Genomic DNA, 20,700 nt, shown 5'->3' with positions numbered 1-20,700 from the left:
TTTCTAGGAATACATAGATAATGAGTCGTGCTCCTCCCTTCATCCAGTCTGGGTGCCAGACTGAGATTTGGTTTCACTGTGAATAATTTCTTTACATGTCCCTATGGATGTTTGGTGAAGATTATGAACTAATAACTAGGCTTTTAAGATCACCTCATATCATAAAAAAAACTTTTGTTGAGCATTTTATAGATTTTGAAGTGTGATGTTTGGTAAAATACTTGTTTTAGGCAGGCTACTATTTGGATCGTTTCTCATACTTGCCAAATCGCAAAAAAATGTAGAAGACTGTAGAAGAATCTAGAACTCTTGTCTGATGAGTCTACATCTCCTTTCTACATTCTTGTTGATTTCCTTGCAAGCCCGGAGGCGTATAGCCGTTGGGCTAATGACTGCACAAAGGGGTCTTAGTTAGCGGGTTTATAAGTACAGGAATAGGCCCTCTTTAACTGAGGTGGTTTTTCCCTTTCCTTTCTGTCTCCCTGCGTATCCCAGGGAGGTGGGGGCTACGTGACTAGGGGCGGGCTTGTGTCGTGGGTGGTACAGGAAGTGGGCATAGCATAAATAGGGGCTGCAGACGTCACTCACCCTCTTTCCGGATTGCGTTTTCACCTGGCACCATGTCTGATGACGCTGTCCGGCAAAGGATTCGGGCCGAAGGGTCCTCCTGGCTTCAGGCCCTCCTGGAGGAGGCCTCCTCTGGGTCCTCTGAGATGCCCCCGCCTGCTCCCTCTCAGCAGCGACGGTCTGGTAGGCTGTCGCGGCCGCCCAGCCGGCTTTCTCCCTCTGCGGTGGCCATGCGTCCCCGCTCTGCCCCCTCTGTCCCCCGCTCAGCTCTGGGTGCCGCGGCGGCTCCGGCCGTGGTGGCAGTCGTCCAGGTGGCCGGTCGGGAGCCCTCCCCCGTGCTGCGGCCGGAGCTGTCGGCGAGTGGGGAGTCACAGCGCCGGTCAGTCCGGTCGCGGTCCACCGCGTCCCGGGCTTCGGCGGGATCGCGGCCTTCCTCTGCGGCTCGGCGTCTCCCTCCCCCTCCACCCCCGCCGCGCGTAGAGCCGGGTTTTTCAGCAGCGCGTGCTGCTGCTCGGCGCCCCCCTCCCCCTCCCCCTCTCCCTGTACCTGCGCTGCCGGGAGCAGCGCGCACTCCCCGTGCGCGCGCTGCTGGCGCTCGTTCCTCGTCCACCGGTCAGAGCAGGGGTTTGGCTGCAGAAGACATCATCCTCCAGCCCCCTGCTCCGTTCTCTGCCTCGTCCCGTTCCATGGTGTCGGTGTGGCTGCAGTGTCTCATGGTCCCCAGCCTCCCGTCCCGGAGCCTCTGGCCCCTCCCCCTCACACTGGGCCACTGGGCAGGGGTCAGGCTGCTGCTACCTTTGGCCCCCAGCCCCCTGCCCAGTCGAACACGATGCCTCCCCTCCACTTTCCTCCTCCTCTGATTTTGATAGTTGGTGGTTCCCGCCCCCTTGGTAGGGCCCATGCTCTCCGGGGACTTGGGCCCTGCGTACCTTGTCCCTGATGATGCGTCCCGGGCCTCGTCGTTTTTTTCTGGGGCTAGTTCCCGGCGCAGCGGCAGTTCGGGCGTCTCCAGGCGATGCACTGCCTCCCGTTCCCCATCCGTACGGCACAGGCGGCGGCGCTCTAGGGACAGGCGTGGCTCTTTGTCCTCCTTTTATTCCAGGTCCTGTGGCGCTTCGGCTTCCTCCATGGCATCGGCTGAGCCTCGCAGTTGCAGCAGTCGCCCGGTGCATCATCATCGCCGCAGCCAGCGAAGTCGCCGCTCTCGCGGCTCTACAGTTTCGTCTCGGGCGGCTGCTGTGTCGGCGCCTCCTGCCGCTTCTACTCCCTTGGTGACTCTGGTTCCTGCTGTTCCGGTGGCTCCGCCGTCATCTGCCGCTCCGCCTGGTGAGTCCGCCTGCCTGCAGGCTTGGGGGGGACGGTGTCTGATTCTGCCCTGTTTGCTTCTGTGCGTTCTCTCTTGGGGGGCGGCGCCCTCGGCTTCTGCTGGGGTGTTGTCGCCTCCAACGGGGAAGTCGGTGGCCGAGGCCTCCACTTCGACGTTTACTCCCTCCATTCCAGCTTTTAGGGATACCTATTTCTGTGGGGTCTCTCTTCTCGGCACTCGCCTGTCCGAGGATACCAGGGATAAGATTTTGCGTAATGATTATATTGATATTTGGTCCCTGGTGTCCGCGGATTCGGTGACTGTGGACAAGGAGCGCCGTTTTGAACGGGGGGTGGAAAGGAAACCCAGGGTGGCGAAGACCTTTAACAATTGGGTACAGGCTTTCGCCGTGCTGGGTTGTGTGCTGTCACAGAAGTTCCCTGATAGGTCTCCGCAGTTGTTTGTGTATTTAGACACGATTTTTAGTGCTTTCTGCACCCATGGGGTCCGCATGGTGGAAGTATGATGAGGAGTTCAGGAGGAGGTTGGCCCAGCGTCCTGATGTTGGTTGGGACTCTAAGGCAACCGATGTTTGGCTTCGGCTCATGACAACGCCGAGGCCCTTTCTTGGGGTCGCCTCCTCCTCCTCCTCTTCATCCACTCCTGGGGCTTCCCTTGGGGCGGGGGCGGCTCGCAGGTCCGGGACATGCTGGATGTTTAATGAGGGCCACTGCCGCTTCTACGGCGCATGTAAATTCCGGCATGAGTGCTCCAACTGCGGGGGTGGCCATTCCACGATCCGCTGTTCCCGTCCGGCGGCAGTCCCCTCGCGATCTCAAGGTGGTAGACGCGCAGAGGACTCCGGTGCGCGTGCTAGAGATGTTGCCGTGGCTAGAACTGTATCCCAGGAAGGCGGAAGCCGCCCTTCTTAGGACGGGTTTTTATTTTGGTTTTTTCATCCCCTTCGCGCCTCTGGATTTTCCGTCATTTTCCAGGAACTTGAAGTCTGTTCGGGAATTTCCAGATGTGGCTAGGGACAAAGTTAGGAAGGAGATGGAGTTGGGCCGCATGGCGGGCCCCTTTCACGTCCTCCCTTTTCCCAATTAGCGAGTTTCCCCTTTGGGAGTGGTTCCCAAGATGGAGCCTGGTAAATTTAGATTGATCCACCATCTGTCTTATCCCGCAGGGTCTTCGGTTAATGATGGAATCTCCAAGGATTTGATATCGGTGTCTTACGTGTCCTTTGACAGGGCTGTTGAGTTGGTTCGCAATGCCGGCTCCGGTGCCCTTATGGCTAAGTCCGATATTGAATCTGCATTTCGCTTGCTGCCGGTTCATGCTGATTGCTTCCACTTATTGGGTTGCCAATTGGATGACGCCTTTTATTACGACATGTGCCTTCCGATGGGGTGCTCTATCTCCTGTTATTATTTTGAGGTTTTTAGCACCTTTTTGAAATGGGTTCTTCGTCGTGAAACGTCCTCCTCATTGGTTACCCATTACTTGGACGATTTCTTATTTGTTGGTCCGGGTGGCTCCTCCCATTGCGATTTTCTGCTTAGCTCTTTTAAGTTTTTGGCGCAGCGCTTTGGGGTTCCCCTCTCGGCGGAAAAGACGGTGGGCCCCTGCACGGTTTTGTCCTTTTTGGGTATAGAAATCGATTCAGTGGCTATGGAGTTCCGTCTTCCTGAAGATAAATTGCAGAAATTGCGCATTGCTATTTCGGCGTGCTTGGGTGCCAAAAAATTGCTGCTACGTCAGGTGCAATCATTGTTAGGCCTGTTAGTTTTTCGCCTGTCGTATTATGCCCATGGGTCGAGTTTTTTCGAGGAGATTGTCGCTGGCGACGGTGGGGGCCAGTTCCCCCCATCACAGGGTCCGCATCACCAGGCAGATTAAAGACGATATGTGTGTGTGGGAGTTATTCCTTGCCGACTACAACGGGCACACTTGCTGGCGGTCAACTCCGGAGTCCAGCTCGGATCTCCAGCTGTTTACGGACGCCTCGGGAGGGCTGGGTTTCGGTGCTATTTTTGGTTCGGCCTGGTGCGCAGACGCGTGGCCTCCTTCCTGGCGCGATCGGGGCTGGTGCGGAAATCTCACCCTTCTCGAACTCTTCCCTATCGCAGTGGCAGTCGAATTGTGGGGGGCTTCCATGGCTGCTAAATCTATCGTGTTCTGGACTGATAATTTGAGTGTTGTGCATGCAATTAACAATCTTTCTTCTTCCTCCCTGCCAGTTTTGGTGCTGCTGCGTAGATTGGTGCTCCGCTGCCTTCAGCACAATATTTCTTTTAGGGCGCGCCATGTCCCCGGGGTGGAGAATACAGCGGCTGATGCTTTATCTCGTTTTCGTTGGCAGGTTTTTCGGGATCTGTGTCCGTCGGCAGAATTGCAGGGGACCCCTTGTCCGGGTTCTCTTTGGACCGTGATGGAGGCCAGCTGGTCCCGCTCGTGAGGTCGTCGGTGGCCCCTTCTACGTGGACGGCGTATGGTAAAGCATGGCAGGATTGGTGTGGGTTTGCGGGGGAACGGGTGTGTGGCGGTGATCCCGGCCAGATATTGACGGTGACGCTGCAGTATTTGGATAGCTTGCGCTTGCAAGGGGCTTCGGGGTTGGTAGCGCAGCGTCGCCTTACAGGTTTAGCTTTCTTTTTAAGTTGTTTGGGTGGCAGGACGTGACTAAGTGTTTTTTTGTTCGGCAGGTTTTGAAAGGTTGGAAGAAAGGTTCCAAGCGGTGCGATTCTCGTCGCCCGGTTTCTTTTTCTATTTTGCTTCGCTTGTTAGCCTCCCTTCCCTCGGTGTGTTCGGACGAGTTTGAAGTGTTGTTGTTTCAGGCAGCGTTTATCCTTGCGTTTTTTGGTGCCTTGCGTGTGTCGGAGTTAGTGGCGCCGAGTGCTACACGTCCTGGTGGTTTGCTTATGGAGGATGTGGTTTTGTCGAATACTGGTTTGCGCTTTAGGCTTCGTCGCTCTAAAACTGATATATGGAGGCGGGGTTGTTGGGTATCATTGCGTCCCTTTGACGGCGAGGCCTGCCCTGTGTCCGCTGTATCTGCGTATCTAGCTAGACGAGTTGGGGGTGAACAGTTCCTGGTTCACAGGGATTCTTCTCCTTTGACTCGGTTTCAATTTGCTTCTGTATTTAAGAAAGCCCTGGAGGCGGTGGGGCTTCCCTCGGCTGAGTATGGGACCCATTCCTTTCGTATTGGGGCGGCGACCACGGCTAGTGAGTTGGGTTTGTCCGATGGGGATGTGCAGCGCATTGGGAGATGGCGTTCCAACTGTTTTGCGGGATATGTACGCCCTGATTTGCTTTTGTGTTAAAGTTTTTTCTCTTCCAGGTCCTCGTCCGGCGGTGTGGCTGATCGGCCATTCATACGTGTATTGGGCTGAGCATCGGGCCCAGGTTCGCCCGGGTGGAAGAGCGTTGGGTTTCTATGACGTCTGGTCTTCTGGTCTCCGCGGCCTGCGCTGGTTGCAGGCTCTCCCAGAGGTCGTGGAGATCAACCGTCGTCCTCCGGTCCCGACGGTTTTGGTCATTCACCTCGGGGGCAACGATCTCTGCCACGTCCGTTTAAGTGAGCTTATCGCCCTCATCCAATCCGACCTGGAGCAGTTTGCTTCGTATTTTGGGCAGCTGGTGCGGTCGGAAATTATTCCGAGGGCTGTGTGGGAAGGTGCCCGGGATGTGGCGGCTATAGAGAGAGGGCGGAGGTTGCTGAATACCCGGGTGTCAAGGTTTGTTCGGGCCAGAGGTGGCGTTGTTATTCGCCACAGGCAGTTGGAAGGGGATAACAGCTGTTTGCTGTTGGCCGACGGGGTCCATCTTACGGACATCGGCCTGGATATATTTTTGTCCGGGTTGCAGGATGGCATCGAGAGGGCTCTGTTTTGGTTGGCTGGGGGTCGGAGGGTCGTGTAGGTGGTACACGACCTCCTTCTTGGCGTTTAGTTTGGTTATTTGGCCTACATGCCCATTGGCTGGCAGGCATACAGGTGGGAGGGGTTTTGTTGCTCTTTGTTTATTATTTAAATTTGTTACCTGTTCAGATTATGTTTTAAATAATACAAAAAAAATATATAAAAAAAATTAAGAAATGTTTATTACATTAATATATAAAGCTGTGGCCGACCCTCACGTCAACCCACATATGTTCAACTTTAATACAAGTCTCTGTGTGTTTATTTTTATCGGCGAATATTAGTTAGGGTTAAAGGGGCCTGAGCTCCCGGTGGGTATGGTTTTAATTTTATTTGGGCAGTCTTGCAAGCCCGGAGGCGTATAGCCGTTGGGCTAATGACTGCACAAAGGGGTCTTAGTTAGCGGGGTTATAAGTACAGGAATAGGCCCTCTTTAACTGAGGTGGTTTTTCCCTTTCCTTTCTGTCTCCCTGCGTATCCCAGGGAGGTGGGGGCTACGTGACTAGGGGCGGGCTTGTGTCGTGGGTGGTACAGGAAGTGGGCATAGCATAAATAGGGGCTGCAGACGTCACTCACCCTCTTTCCAGATTGCGTTTCCCACCCGCCCTCCCTTTGTTTCAGGTACTTTCGGCGTTGCTTTTGTCACAGCTGGCGGTTTATTTATTTGTTTATTATTTAAATTTGTTACCTGTTCAGATTATGTTTTAAATAATACAAAAAAAAAATATAAAAAAAATTAAGAAATGTTTATTACATTAATATATAAAGCTGTGGCCGACCCTCACGTCAACCCACATATGTTCAACTTTAATACAAGTCTCTGTGTGTTTATTTTTATCGGCGAATATTAGTTAGGGTTAAAGGGGCATGAGCTCCCGGTGGGTATGGTTTTAATTTTATTTGGGCAGTCATTGGCAACATCTTGACCCTTACATGCATGAGTTTGTACATTATATACTTTACAGCTGCACCTACTGTAGAAGGAATGGAGGACTGAAAAAATGGAGTATGAGTTGTGTATCTGCAGGTTGGTAGTCTGTATTATATAAGAGGGTCAGGTGTGGGTTTTGTAGTTGTGACCCTGGATCTGTATACATTTTGGGGTTTGAATTAAGACTGTCTATATTTGTAGAAACAACATAGTGTGGACTTGGCCATCCTCGGCAATCTCTGTCAACTCCAGAGAGATGAATGGGTCAACCCGGCCATGCGCGACAGCCTGCTCCGCTCATCTCGGGAAGCAACGACAGGTCCGACGGTGGTACATCAGACCCCCCCTTATGTGATCTTTGGGGGGGGGGGGAACCCTTTTAAGAGGTCTTGTCTATGGCCTTTTTTTATTAGACGGCTAATTTTTGGCAACTTTATGACCAAACAGCTCAATGGGAGCAGCCGAAGCCACTACTTGGCCTCCAGCACAAGATTGAATGGGCAGGTAATGTTAAAGGGGTTGTCCAGCTATGTACATTGTTTTCTATATGGCTGAGGGAGCTTTAAAATTAATTAACCACTTATACTCATGTCTTTTGACACTCCCGTTCAACCACAGTGCTACACTTCACTGCTTAAAGCGGTTGTCCAGGTATACAGCCTGAAACCTTGTTCTAGCATGTGCGTAGCAGTGTTGGGATGACACAATCGGCCTCAGTGTACTAGTAGAGACCCGACAGTGATGGACAGCGCCATGGATGAACGAGAGCAGGTAGAGAGGTGAGGCTGCTCCTGTTGAGCTGTTATTTGGGGTTCAGTGCAGGTCTCCGTCGTTGTCTCACTATATCACAGATTGACCTCAGCAGGAATGGATTCAGGCATTACAGTATATAGAGCTTGTTCAGCAGCACACAAGCAGAGACATAATTTTATTTAAAAGCATTCTCCTGCTTAAGTTCTAGACCACTTACCTATATATCACTCTACTGCTAGGTTAACTGCTTTTTTGGATGCAAAAGATTCAGGTCTCCTATTTATCACCACAGTTAGTGTCAGAATGGAATTCCTTTGGCACATAAGATACAATTATTCTGGGTCGACCCTCCATCAGCCCCCAGCAACGAGATCCTAGTAGCCTTTAAACTTGGCTGTCCTATGCTGTTCCTCTGAAGTATAGAATTAGGTTTGGCCTACCAAACAATTCTCTGATCCTCCGGTGGGCCACTCTGTTGCCGGCTTTATTAAGAACCATCTGCAAGAAAGCAGGTCTGTGGTGACCTGGTGGAACAAGACCATTACATTATTCTTCAGATGGAGCCCTCAATCTTATGTGTTCACCCTTGGTTGGACTGGAAGATGCAACTAAATTTATCTTGGTTACATTTAACACCAAGTTGCATTAAGGAAGCTGAACAATTTCATTTACAGGAGAAAGGTCTGGAGTCTGTACTTATTTAAAAATCTGGGGTCTGTAACACTTTTGACGTTGTGGTTTGAGTTATGCAATAATTTTAGGTCGGGATTGAGGAAGATTTGTTAATATTTGTTATTTGAATGATTTAGGATGAGGGCACGTTCTAGCTCCATAGCCGGGAATGAGGTCAAACAAATGTTTAAAAACAAAGTCTATCAGATATTTCTTCTAAAAAGTTTGATTTGCAATAATTATATATATATATATATATATATATATATATATATATATATATATATATATATACAATAATTAATGGTACAGGCGGTCCCCTTACTTAAGGACACCCGACTTACAGACGACCCCTATTTAAAGACGGACCCCTCTGCCCACTGTGACCTCTGGTGAAGCTCTCTGAATGCTTTAACGGAAAAAAGAGGGGAGGTCGGGGGCACTATTGAGAGAGGTCCTACGTCTTCGTGATAGTAGGGGCTCTGATCCGGAGCCGGTCAAGAGTAAAAACCGTAAGACTTGGGGTTTTTTGGCGTGGTGCTCTAACTATAGCAGACAGTCATGTACAAGAACTTCGTAGAAGAGAAGAAAAAGTTGGCACTCACCGCCTTTGTAAAACTTCAATTTCTTTATTCATCCATATTTAAAACATGGCGTACACAGCAGGGGAGGGTTATGCAAAGGGATGCGTTATTTCGTTCAGGGACGAGTCGTTTCGCGCACAGGTTAGCGCTTCATCTTGCCTGCAAGATCAGCTGTAAGGTGTCTGTAATGAAGCTTTATTCATAATCCTTGGTCCAATTACAGCAAAAAAATGTGAAACTCCAATTGGCACTGGGGCAAAAAAATTTTTTTTATCTGGAGCTACAATAATAAAAACAAAATACAAATTCAACTTAAGAACAAACCTTTGAAACCTATCTTGTACGTAACCCGGGGACTGCCTGTATTTAATACAGCATATTCAATAAAATAGGATATTAAATATATCCTATAGAATAATACAATATAAATAACCTGTATAATATTATGTAATCTATTATGTAATTATAGATGAATAAATAGTATCTGTAATATGAGAATCTATAGAATAACATATAGTACCATGAAGTAGCAGGGAGCCTAGGTGCAGGCGTATGATGTGGCTGGTTATTTCGGAGGCATCCATCATGTCCTGTCAGTAAATTATTCAGCAGTATTATACACTAATTACAGAACACTATATTATGACAGCCTTCAATGAAAATGTAATTGCTGATGATTGATATATGAGTGGCATATGCCCTGTGTATGACTGGCGGAGGAGCTGGAAGCCTCTGGGCCGCCATGTATTGTGCGTGCAGCTAGTGCTGGGCCTGATCAGCTGCAGTCAGCATAGGAACAGTGCACGCTACTCCTCCTTCCCACTCATCGCTGATAGGCTCAGGCCACAGCCGAGATCTTATAAAAAAATGTGACCAGATGCCAAGAACTGGCATCTGCAATCTTGAGGCCTTTCTTTCACTTTCATCTCACTGGAATACACACCAGCTGCGTTCAGACAATAGCAAGAGACGTTCTCCGACAGATTACTCACCAGTCACCGCAACGCTTAATACAATGTATCTAATGACTGCTCCGCTCCACGACGGGGTGAAGTTTTATTATTGTACTGCTGAATAGAGTAGTCGTATTTATAGGGGAGGTGCAGCAAAGTACAGATGTAGTGGGGCTTGGCACAAGACTGTAAGATTATTGGTCTTACATGGGACTGCAGGTAAACTTACTGCATTTTATTAACTAGTTATTAAAACCTAAGCAGTTCAGCTGAGCATGTTATCCCTTTCTGAAGAAATTAAAGTCTAGGAGTTAATGGGAAACTGAAGATAGGAGTGTAGCAGGGAAAAAGTAGGGGCTAGGGGGGCTGATCTAATGAATGGTGGAGGCTGAAGTCGCCTATACCAGTGGTGGCGAACCTATGGCACGGGTGCCAGAGGCGGCACTCAGAGCCCTTTCTGTGGGCACTTGGGCCATTGCCCCAGCACACAAGAATATTCCTGCAGTTCCAAGCAACTTAAAAGATGTAGGAAGAGGGAGAATTATACAGGGACAAATTATCTTTGGAGGACCTCCTGCTGGCCCCACGATTTTCTCTGTACCGAGGACACTGAAAAGACACTAAAATGATGAAAATTTTCCATCTTTCTACTGTGTTGCTGTCCTCAGGAGGCCAATATGATTGAAAGTTGTTGAACAGGGAGCAATAAGTTACTGCTTTAATTTTTGGTTGGAACCTCGCAATAAATAAGGGGGGTTTGAGTTGCAGTTTGAGCACTCGGCCGCTAAAAGGTTCACCATCACTGGCCTACAACACCGGGTGACCACGAGAGATGTTGTGCATGGAACCCACAGAAGGTGCACAGCTTTGAATCCACACTGTGCCCCCTTGATACTCAGATCCAAGATTGGTCCGAGATGTCAGGACCTAATAAGAATTCTACTTAAAGGTACACTCCAGTCAAAGCCAATGCATTGAATAACGCATGGTGCAGGTAGTAGTGGGTCATAATATAGGTGGTTGGGGTAGTATCCTGAGCCCAAGCCTTCTAGGGTGCCCTACGCCACCTAAACCACCCACAAAATTTTCCCCAAGAAGCTGATTCTAGTACCATATGCAGGAAGTGAATTCCAGACTTGTCGGGGCTATAATATTTATACTGTCCAGGGACTATGGCGGTCTTACTCCACCCCTGGGTGCAGGAACTGAGGGGAGGAGCATGACTCATTTGCATTGTATTCCTAGGACCTAGAGTCATTCTCCTTCCGTCAGGTCCTGCACAAGGTAGAATTCAATGAATTGGCTTTGACTGAAGTATTCCTTTTAGGAATATTTTTATAATCTGTCCTTATCATCTATCATTAAAGGGATTGTCAAGTCGTAACAAGTTACCCACGTTGTTCCCCAAATTATTGGAGTGGCAGGTCAGAAGGGCTGCTTTTTCTTTTGGGGTACAATGGACCCCCATTTTGGTGATTGGACCTTACCATTTTGTTAAAATAAAATTTTCCACTGCAATTTTTGCTGCAAGTTGCCACTGGAACCCCCAGAGATCATCAGGTTAACCCCTGTCCAGTGGTGAGGGGAAAAATTAAATTTATACTTTAGCAGCTGGACAACCCCTTTAATATCAGATCACTTAGGGTCTGAACCTGGGAACCCCTTCAATTATCAGCTATTCGAAAAGGCACTGTACCAAGCATTGCACCGTAACTTGTTAAGTGGCCTTCCATGGTATTGCACTTGCAAACAGGGCACATGACCGATTCGTGTGCTCCCTATTCCCATTGTGTATAACTTCCTGGGTGTCATCTGGTGCCACAGGAAGCTCTAGAAGAGGCAGCTTATCACTGGCTGGAGCTCAGACCCACCTCAGCCAGTTATTGGCTAAGCTGTCTTGCACATGCCCAGTGCCAAAAGCTTGATCCTACACTATAAAAGGGAATTGAAACATTGACGGTTATGTTATAATATAGAATTATTTCTCTTAAATCCCTTTCTTATCCAATCCCTTCCTTGGTTGAACTTGATGGACAAATGTCTTTTTTCAAAGACCGCTCCTATCACTTCTTCTGCATTCTGGTGGTTGCTACGTAACCCTCTTACATCATAAATGATGTCGCTGATTAAATTTGGGCAAAATCATACCTCTAATCCCATCATTTTGTACCAAAAAATTCTCCACTGATTTTTTTCTGCCAGCTCTGACAACCTTATCATCTAAATCTTTCTTTCCATAACTTTCACATCTTCTGACAGTCAACACTCGCTTTCATCCAACACTCAGCGCTCAGTCTACGATAAACTTTCGGAGTGCTGCACATTTCAGGAATCTCCAGCCTAATAACCTGAACGCCCCGACTGTCACCAGCCCTAAGAGGTGTCCTTAAACCTGCTACTTCGAGGAATGATTTCACTCATTAAATAGTTAGGTTTGTTGAGAGGGATATCTCAAGCACTTTGAGACTTCACCACCACGCCAACTGGAGGTTAATATGTCTACCTTGTGCTTGCATTACACTTGTAGGATCAGTCAATTTTTTCACTGAAGAATTTGTCCTTTGTACATGAGGCTGATAAAAGAACGTTCTATATATAACTTATATCTTCGGTCACCCAAAGATAATAATGTTTAAAAATTCAAGATCCATAACTAGTGGCAAAACATGGAAGAAGAGATTGAATTTTGACAAATTCCGTTGATTGTAATGTGATGATAGGTGATACTATCGTCAAGGGTTTTACCAATATGACACCCAGGGCCGGCTCCAAGTTTCAGTAGGCCCCTGGGCGACAGAGCCTCAGTGAGCCCCTTTGCAGTGAACTCAAGTGGCAGCGTTAAAAATTCAAAAACTGAAACAGTCTCCTGTTCCCTGAAATATTCCCTAGTTTATCATCCCAAACAGTCGTGTCATGGTCAGGGCACTTTTGAGGTCATTTAACCAGCAGGGCAAACCTAAAAATGTGTGCCTCTCCACTCTGCCAAGTAATAAAACTGAAACTTCAACCTCATAATACACACCTCAGCTGCTGCGGAACCTCATAATACACACCTCAGCTGCTGTGGAACCTCATAATACACATCACTGCTGCTGCCGAACCTCATAATACACACCTCAGCTGCTGTGGAACCTCATAATACACACCTCAGCTGCTGTGGAACCTCATAATACACATCACTGCTGCTGCAGAACCTCATAATACACACCGCAGCTGCTGCAGAACCTCATAATACACACCTCAGCTTCTGTAGAACCTCATAATACACACCTCAGCTGCTGCGGAACCTCATAATACACATCTCAGCTGCTGCGGAACCTCATAATACACATCTCAGCTGCTGTGGAACCTCATAATACACATCACTGCTGCTGCAGAACCTCATAATACACACCTCAGCTGCTGCGGAACCTCATAATACACACCTCAGCTTCTGCAGAACCTCATAATACACACCTCAGCTGCCTCAGAACCTCATAATACACACCTCAGCTGCTGCGGAACCTCATAATACACACCTCAGCTTCTGCAGAACCTCATAATACACACCTCAGCTGCCTCGGAACCTCATAATACACATAATCTACTGGGGATGCAATGGTGGGACACCTTCTGATTCTAGGGTCCTCTTCATTTTCAAACTACAAAAAGGTTCCATCATGATTGACTTCAGCATGATTCTGTAAGATTTTCATTTCTGTGAATCAATTATGTTAAGAGTGATGCTAAAAAATTTTATTACTCTTCTTGAAAGTCAGATACATGCAGGATCCCAGGGAATGCTGATTTACAACTTGTCACAAAGTCTACGTTAGGTTCATGTCAGGACTATGACTCATCTGTCTCACAAGTTCAATCATGCACCGTTATTCCCTGCCAGTCGCTGTTCCCTTGCCCTTTGGTAAGAACTTCATTTACATTAACCAAACCACCGCAGCCAATCTTTGGCCTTAATAGTCCTCGACAATTATTGAATAGTCTAAGACAAAAATGGGATTTTTGCATGGACTTGAAAATCTTAAAAGTAAAGTTTACTTACACATTGGAATTGCAGCGGCAGGGACAGATTATTCAGGGGCCACTGCTGATAATCTCACTTTTTTTTGCTTACCCCCTGCTTGGTTTACCAGGATTCTCTGAAAACCCTTTTTATTGCATTTCTCTTTGGCCATTTGTGTATGTTTATATTTTGGGTGATCCATGAAGAATATTTGCTTATTAGTTTTTATACTAAAGGGGTTGTCCGAGAGTTATGAAAAAAAACTAAAGGTGGCCGGAGGGGGCTGCTTAAAATAATAAAGATCTACTTACCTTCCGCCGCCCCCCGGTGTCCCGCGCTGCTGTCGCTCCGGTCCAGGCGCCATGTAAACAAACACGGGCGCCGGAGCAGCGCTGGACTCAGCTTACGGCCGGCCGTGGCCGGCCACGCCTACTCGTCCCTATTCACAGCACTGGAATGCGGGCTGGATGGTTGGCGGGTCCAGCTGGAAGCTGAGTCCAGCGCTTCTCCGGCGGCCATGTTTGTTTACATGGTGCCCGGACCGGAGCGACAGCAGCGCGGGACACCGGAGGGTGCCGGAAGGTAAGTAGATCTTTATTTTTTTAAGCAGCCCCCTTCCGCCACCTTTAGTTTTTTTCATAACTCTCAGACAACCCCTTTAAATGGTTTTAGACGATACAAAAATAGTTTTGGAGGGTGAATATAGCGTAAGCTGTCCAGGTGCTACATAGTACTGTTCAGTGTCTATATGCAATTTCATTCTCCCAGTGAAAGAAGATCCAGGTATGTCACTTCCCTTCTGCCGACAAGTAGGGATGAGCGAATCTGGACTTTAAAGGGGTTTTCGCCACAAAAGAAAATTCTCACATTTCAATCCCCTAGTGATGTTAACACAATAAATATATATTAACCCCCAATTTTACTCAGTTTTATTGCTGTTTTAGCTCCTATCACTCCCTCAGCTGCTCAGTGAAAATATTCAATTCTTGTGGTAACTGTATTATCGGATATCCCTTTAAGCTGCGATTATCCCATAGAATATACAAAATTTTGCATAAAATAAAATACATTTACAGTTTATCACTAGAAACACAGAATACTTTAGCACAACTACTCCTGTGGGAAATTTTAATAACACTATTAAAATTGTTTTTTTTACACTTTTTTTAATGTCTTATTTTTCTACGGCTTCAGCTCATGTTTTTACCAGGAAAATAAGCTGCTGTGTGTAGAATTTTGGATTTTACAAAAAGAAGTGGAATTTCTTGATGGAAATGGTGAGGGAATTCTCGAAACAGACACATTATCACACATCTAGACTTTTACACTGTTACACTGTGAGCTCTGCTACATCTCACAGACATGTGCCTGTCTCCCCCTTCCCCCTGATCACTTATCTCGTTGTAGTTTGTAGTTTCAGCCTCTCTCTCTCTGCTCACAATCTCCTGGCAGGAAGTAATTAGTGAGTATCTCTGAGCTCTGTGCAGGGGGCGGGCTACAGCCACACAGCAGAGACAGACAAAAACTCAGCTTCACAATCTCACATAGAAATCCAAGATGGCGGCCAGACCCTATGTCAGGAGTTACAGGGTCATACTGGACTGATAGAAACAGTTGGACTTATATCCGTGAAATGCTGTATTTTTGTTAATAACAGTGAATTACAAAATGTGTTATTTTGTTATCCTGAGTACATATAAGAAACTTGTCTTCATGGGAATACCCCTTCTTAAGTCCAGGTTCGGGCGCGTCTCGCGCCACCTATGCATTTTACTGGATTGGCGGCCGTGCAGCAAATCCGGAAAATTTACAACATTACTAACAAGCCATAGCTGTGACGACCCTGGTCAATCACAGCCATAGCTAGTGACTAGTAGTGTCAATTTACCGGATTGGATGGATGGTCACCAATTTGTCCATTTCATGTGGGATTCACCAGAACCCTGACCCATACTTAAAAAGCAATCACGCTTATATCTATAGACAAGTCTTCGTGTCCCAGAACAAACTTCCCACAAAGCCGCACAGTGGGGGTCATTTACTAAGGGCCCGATTCGCGTTTTCCCAACGTGTTACGTGTTTCCGATTTGCGCCGATTTCCCCTGAATTGCCCCGGGATTTTGGCACACGCGATCGGATTGTGGCGCATCGGCGCTGGCATGCACGCGACGGAAATCGGGGGCGTGGCCGAAAGAAAACCCGATGGATTCGGAAAAACCACTGCATTTTAAAAAAATAATCTGTCGCGGAGCTTGCACTTAACTTCACTCAACCTGGCTCGGTGTATTCCAGTGCGTTCCGATGCTCCTGGTGGACGGCGGAGGAACTGCCTTAGTGAATCCCGGCCAGACCCGAATCTAGCGCAGAGAACGCGCCGCTGGATCGCGAATGGACCGGGTAAGTAAATCTGCCCCAATGTACGTGGAGAGGTTCCCTTTAAGAACATTTACTCATGAAATAGGAAGGACACGTTTGTATCCTAACAGGTCTAGTCCACACAAATGTAATACTGTCCATATAATACACATCAGAGACATGAATACCATATATCTATTATAATTAGTTGTTTAGAAATTCTACCAAACTCCCGAGAGTTGTAGCCATTGTACCATGTAAAGAACTATCCAATACATCAATGTTGTTCCCAAGACCACCTCTTCAAATAATCTTTACTATATTACAATATGAAATTGCATATTTTCACCAAATAACATAATAGTGAGGTCAAGTGACTTCACTCTGAACATCACATCACTAGTCACATGCCTGCAAACTTCTGCAACCTCAGATTTTGCAACTTTACGAAAAGAAAGAAGATAATTTCAGTATTAGAGTACACAATTTAGTATTATTGTTATTACTATTTTACTATATTGTTTTGCTTCCCTTCACATGACCATGAATACTGATTTTGTTGGGTTCGTACTCACTTGTATGATACTGGCGTTTTTTTTAATGGAGAGTTCTTGTGATATCTTATAAGTCAGCATTGCTGTCATATGGCACAGTCTATACTAACTGTACAGTATATATGAAATAAACAGGTTGTCAGCCAGAAGAGTCAAATAGGAAATGTAGGCTATTCATGGGAGTAAAAAGGTTAGCCACATGGGTATTTCAGGTTATTTACATGGGAACCACAGGTTAGCTACATAGGAAACCCAGGATTGCACATTGGAACGGCAGGCTAACCAAGAGATAACCAAATGTCAGCGAGAAGAGTCAAATAGGAAATGTAGGCTAAACACATGGGAGTAACAGGCTAGCTACAGGGGAACCACAGGCTAGTTACATGGGAAACACGGGCCAGCTACATGGGAACCACAGACTAGCTACATGGGAACCACAGGCCAGCTACATGGGAACCACAGGCTAGATACATGGGAAACATGGGCCAGCTACATGGGAACCACAGACTAGCTACATGGGAACCACAGGCTAGCTACATGGGAACCACAGGCTAGCTACATGGGAACCACAGGCCAGCTACATGGGAACCACAGGATAGCTACATGGGAACCACAGGCTAGCTACATGGGAACCACAGGCTAGCTACATGGGAACCACAGGCCAGCTACATGGGAACCACAGGCCAGCTACATGGGAACCACAGGCCAGCTACATGGGAACCACAGGCCATCTACATGGGAACCACAGGATAGCTACATGGGGGCCACAGGCCAGCTACATGGGAACCACAGGCTAGCTACATGGGAACCACAGGATAGCTACATGGGAACCACAGGCTATGTACATGGGAACCACAGGATAGCTACATGGGAACCACAGGCTATGTACATGGGAACCACAGGATAGCTACATGGGAACCACAGGCTAGCTACATGGGAACCACAGGCCAGCTACATGGGAACCACAGGATAGCTACATGGGAACCACAGGATAGCTACATGGGAACCACAGAATAGCTACATGGAACCCAAGGCTATCTACATGGGAACCACAGGCTAGCTACATGGGAACCACAGGCCATCTACATGGGAACCACAGGCTAGCTACATGGGAACCCAAGGCTATCTACATGGGAACCACAGGCCATCTACATGGGAACCACAGGATAGCTACATGGGAACCACAGGATAGCTACATGGGAACCACAGGCCATCTACATGGGAACCACAGGCTAGCTACATGGGAACCACAGACTAGCTACATGGGAACCACAGGATAGCTACATGGGAACCACAGGATAGCTACATGGGAACCACATGATAGCTACATGGGAACCACAGGCCATCTACATGGGAACCACAGGATAGCTACATGGGAACCACAGGCCAGCTACATGGGAAGCACAGGCTAGCTACATGGGAACCACAGGATAGCTACGTGGGAACCACAGGCCAGCTACATGGGAACCACAGGCTAGCTACATGGGAACCACAGGCCATCTACATGGGAACCACAGGCTAGCTACATGGGAACCACAGGCTAGCTACATGGGAACCACAGGCCAGCTACATGGGAACCACAGGATAGCTACATGGGAACCACAGGATAGCTACATGGGAACCACAGGCCAGATACATGGAACCCAAGGCTATCTACATGGGAACCACAGAATAGCTACATGGGAACCACATGATAGCTACATGGGAACCACAGGCCATCTACATGGGAACCACAGCCCATCTACATGGGAACCACATGATAGCTACATGGGAACCACAGGCCATCTACATGGGAACCACAGCCCATCTACATGGGAACCACATGATAGCTACATGGGAACCAAAGGCCATCTACATGGGAACCAAAGGATAGCTACATGGGAACTACAGGCCATCTACATGGGAACCACAGGCTAGCTACATGGGAACCACAGGATAGCTACATGGGAACCACAGGCCAGCTACATGGGAACCACAGGCTAGCTACATGGGAACCACAGCCCAGCTACATGGGAACCACAGGCTAGCTACATGGGAACCACAGGCTAGCTACATGGGAACCACAGGCCATCTACATGGGAACCACAGGATAGCTATATGGGAACCACAGGCCAGCTACATGGGAACCACAGGCTAGCTACATGGGAACCACAGGATAGCTACATGGGAACCACAGGCCAGCTACATGGGAACCACAGGATAGCTACATGGGAACCACAGGCCATCTACATGGGAACCACAGGCTAGCTACATGGGAACCACAGGCTAGCTACATGGGAACCACAGGCCAGCTACATGGGAACCACAGGATAGCTACATGGGAACCACAGGATAGCTACATGGGAACCACAGGCCAGATACATGGAACCCAAGGCTATCCACATGGGAACCACAGGCCATCTACATGGGAACCACAGGATAGCTACATGGGAACCACATGATAGCTACATGGGAACCACAGGCCATCTACATGGGAACCACAGCCCATCTACATGGGAACCACATGATAGCTACATGGGAACCACAGGCCATCTACATGGGAACCACAGCCCATCTACATGGGAACCACATGATAGCTACATGGGAACCAAAGGCCATCTACATGGGAATCAAAGGATAGCTACATGGGAACTACTGGCCAGCTACATGGGAACCACAGGCCAGCTACATGGGAACCACAGGATAGCTACATGGGAACCACAGGCCAGCTACATGGGAACCACAGGCTAGCTACATGGGAACCACAGCCCAGCTACATGGGAACCACAGGCTAGCTACATGGGAACCACAGGCTAGCTACATGGGAACCACAGGCCAGCTACATGGGAACCACAGGATAGCTACATGGGAACCACAGGCCAGCTACATGGGAACCACAGGCTAGCTACATGGGAACCACGGGATAGCTACATGGGAACCACAGGCCAGCTACATGGGAACCACAGGCTAGCTACATGGGAACCACATGATAGCTACATGGGAACCAAAGGCCATCTACATGGGAACCAAAGGATAGCTACATGGGAACTACAGGCCAGCTACATGGGAACCACAGGCTAGCTACATGGGAACCACAGGATAGCTACATGGGAACCACAGGCCAGCTACATGGGAACCACAGGCTAGCTACATGGGAACCACAGCCCAGCTACATGGGAACCACAGGCCAGCTACATGGGAACCACAGGCTAGCTACATGGGAACCACAGGCCAGCTACATGGGAACCACAGGATAGCTACATGGGAACCACAGGCCAGCTACATGGGAACCACAGGCTAGCTACATGGGAACCACGGGATAGCTACATGGGAACCACAGGCCAGCTACATGGGAACCACAGGCTAGCTACATGGGAACCACAGGCCATCTACATGGGAACCACAGGCTAGCTACATGGGAACCACAGGCTAGCTACATGGGAACCACAGGCCAGCTACATGGGAACCACAGGATAGCTACATGGGAACCACAGGATAGCTACATGGAACCCAAGGCTATCTACATGGGAACCACAGGCCATCTACATGGGAACCACAGGATAGCTACATGGGAACCACATGGTAGCTACATGGGAACCACAGGCCATCTACATGGGAACCACAGCCCATCTACATGGGAACCACATGATAGCTACATGGGAACCACAGGCCATCTACATGGGAACCACAGCCCATCTACATGGGAACCACAGGATAGCTACATGGGAACCACAGGTCAGCTACATGGGAACCACAGGCTAGCTAAATGGGAACCACAGGCCAGCTACATGGGAACCACAGGCTAGCTACATGGGAACCACAGGCCAGCTACATGGGAACCACAGGATAGCTACATGGGAACCACAGGATAGCTACATGGGAACCACAGGCTATGTACATGGGAACCACAGAATAGCTACATGGAACCCAAGGCTATCTACATGGGAACCACAGGGCATCTACATGGGAACCACAGGATAGCTACATGGGAACCACATGATAGCTACATGGGAACCACAGGCCATCTACATGGAAACCACAGGATAGCTACATGGGAACCACAGGGCAGCTACATGGGAACCACAGGCCAGCTACATGGGAACCACAGGCTAGCTACATGGGA

General features: G+C 48.4%; 1 long non-coding RNA gene across 3 annotated transcripts in view; it reads right to left on the bottom strand.

The window, feature by feature from the left end:
• LOC140121135 (uncharacterized) overlaps window positions 1-20,700 on the bottom strand; it is a 135,544-nt gene that overhangs the window by 98,974 nt on the left and 15,870 nt on the right. Inside the window, exon 5 of one of the 3 annotated variants that reach the window (XR_011854035.1) lies at window positions 9,257-9,326. The exons of the other annotated variants lie outside the window; for them this stretch is intronic. This is a non-coding gene — a long non-coding RNA (uncharacterized lncRNA). The remainder of the gene's footprint in view (window positions 1-9,256; window positions 9,327-20,700) is intronic. 3 annotated transcript variants of the gene reach the window in all.

The sequence above is a fragment of the Engystomops pustulosus genome, chromosome 3 (genome assembly GCF_040894005.1).
Source record: "Engystomops pustulosus chromosome 3, aEngPut4.maternal, whole genome shotgun sequence".
NCBI lineage: Eukaryota > Metazoa > Chordata > Amphibia > Anura > Leptodactylidae > Engystomops > Engystomops pustulosus.
The sequence above is the reverse complement of the archived record's forward strand: the minus strand, read 5'-3'. Positions and strand labels throughout refer to the sequence as shown.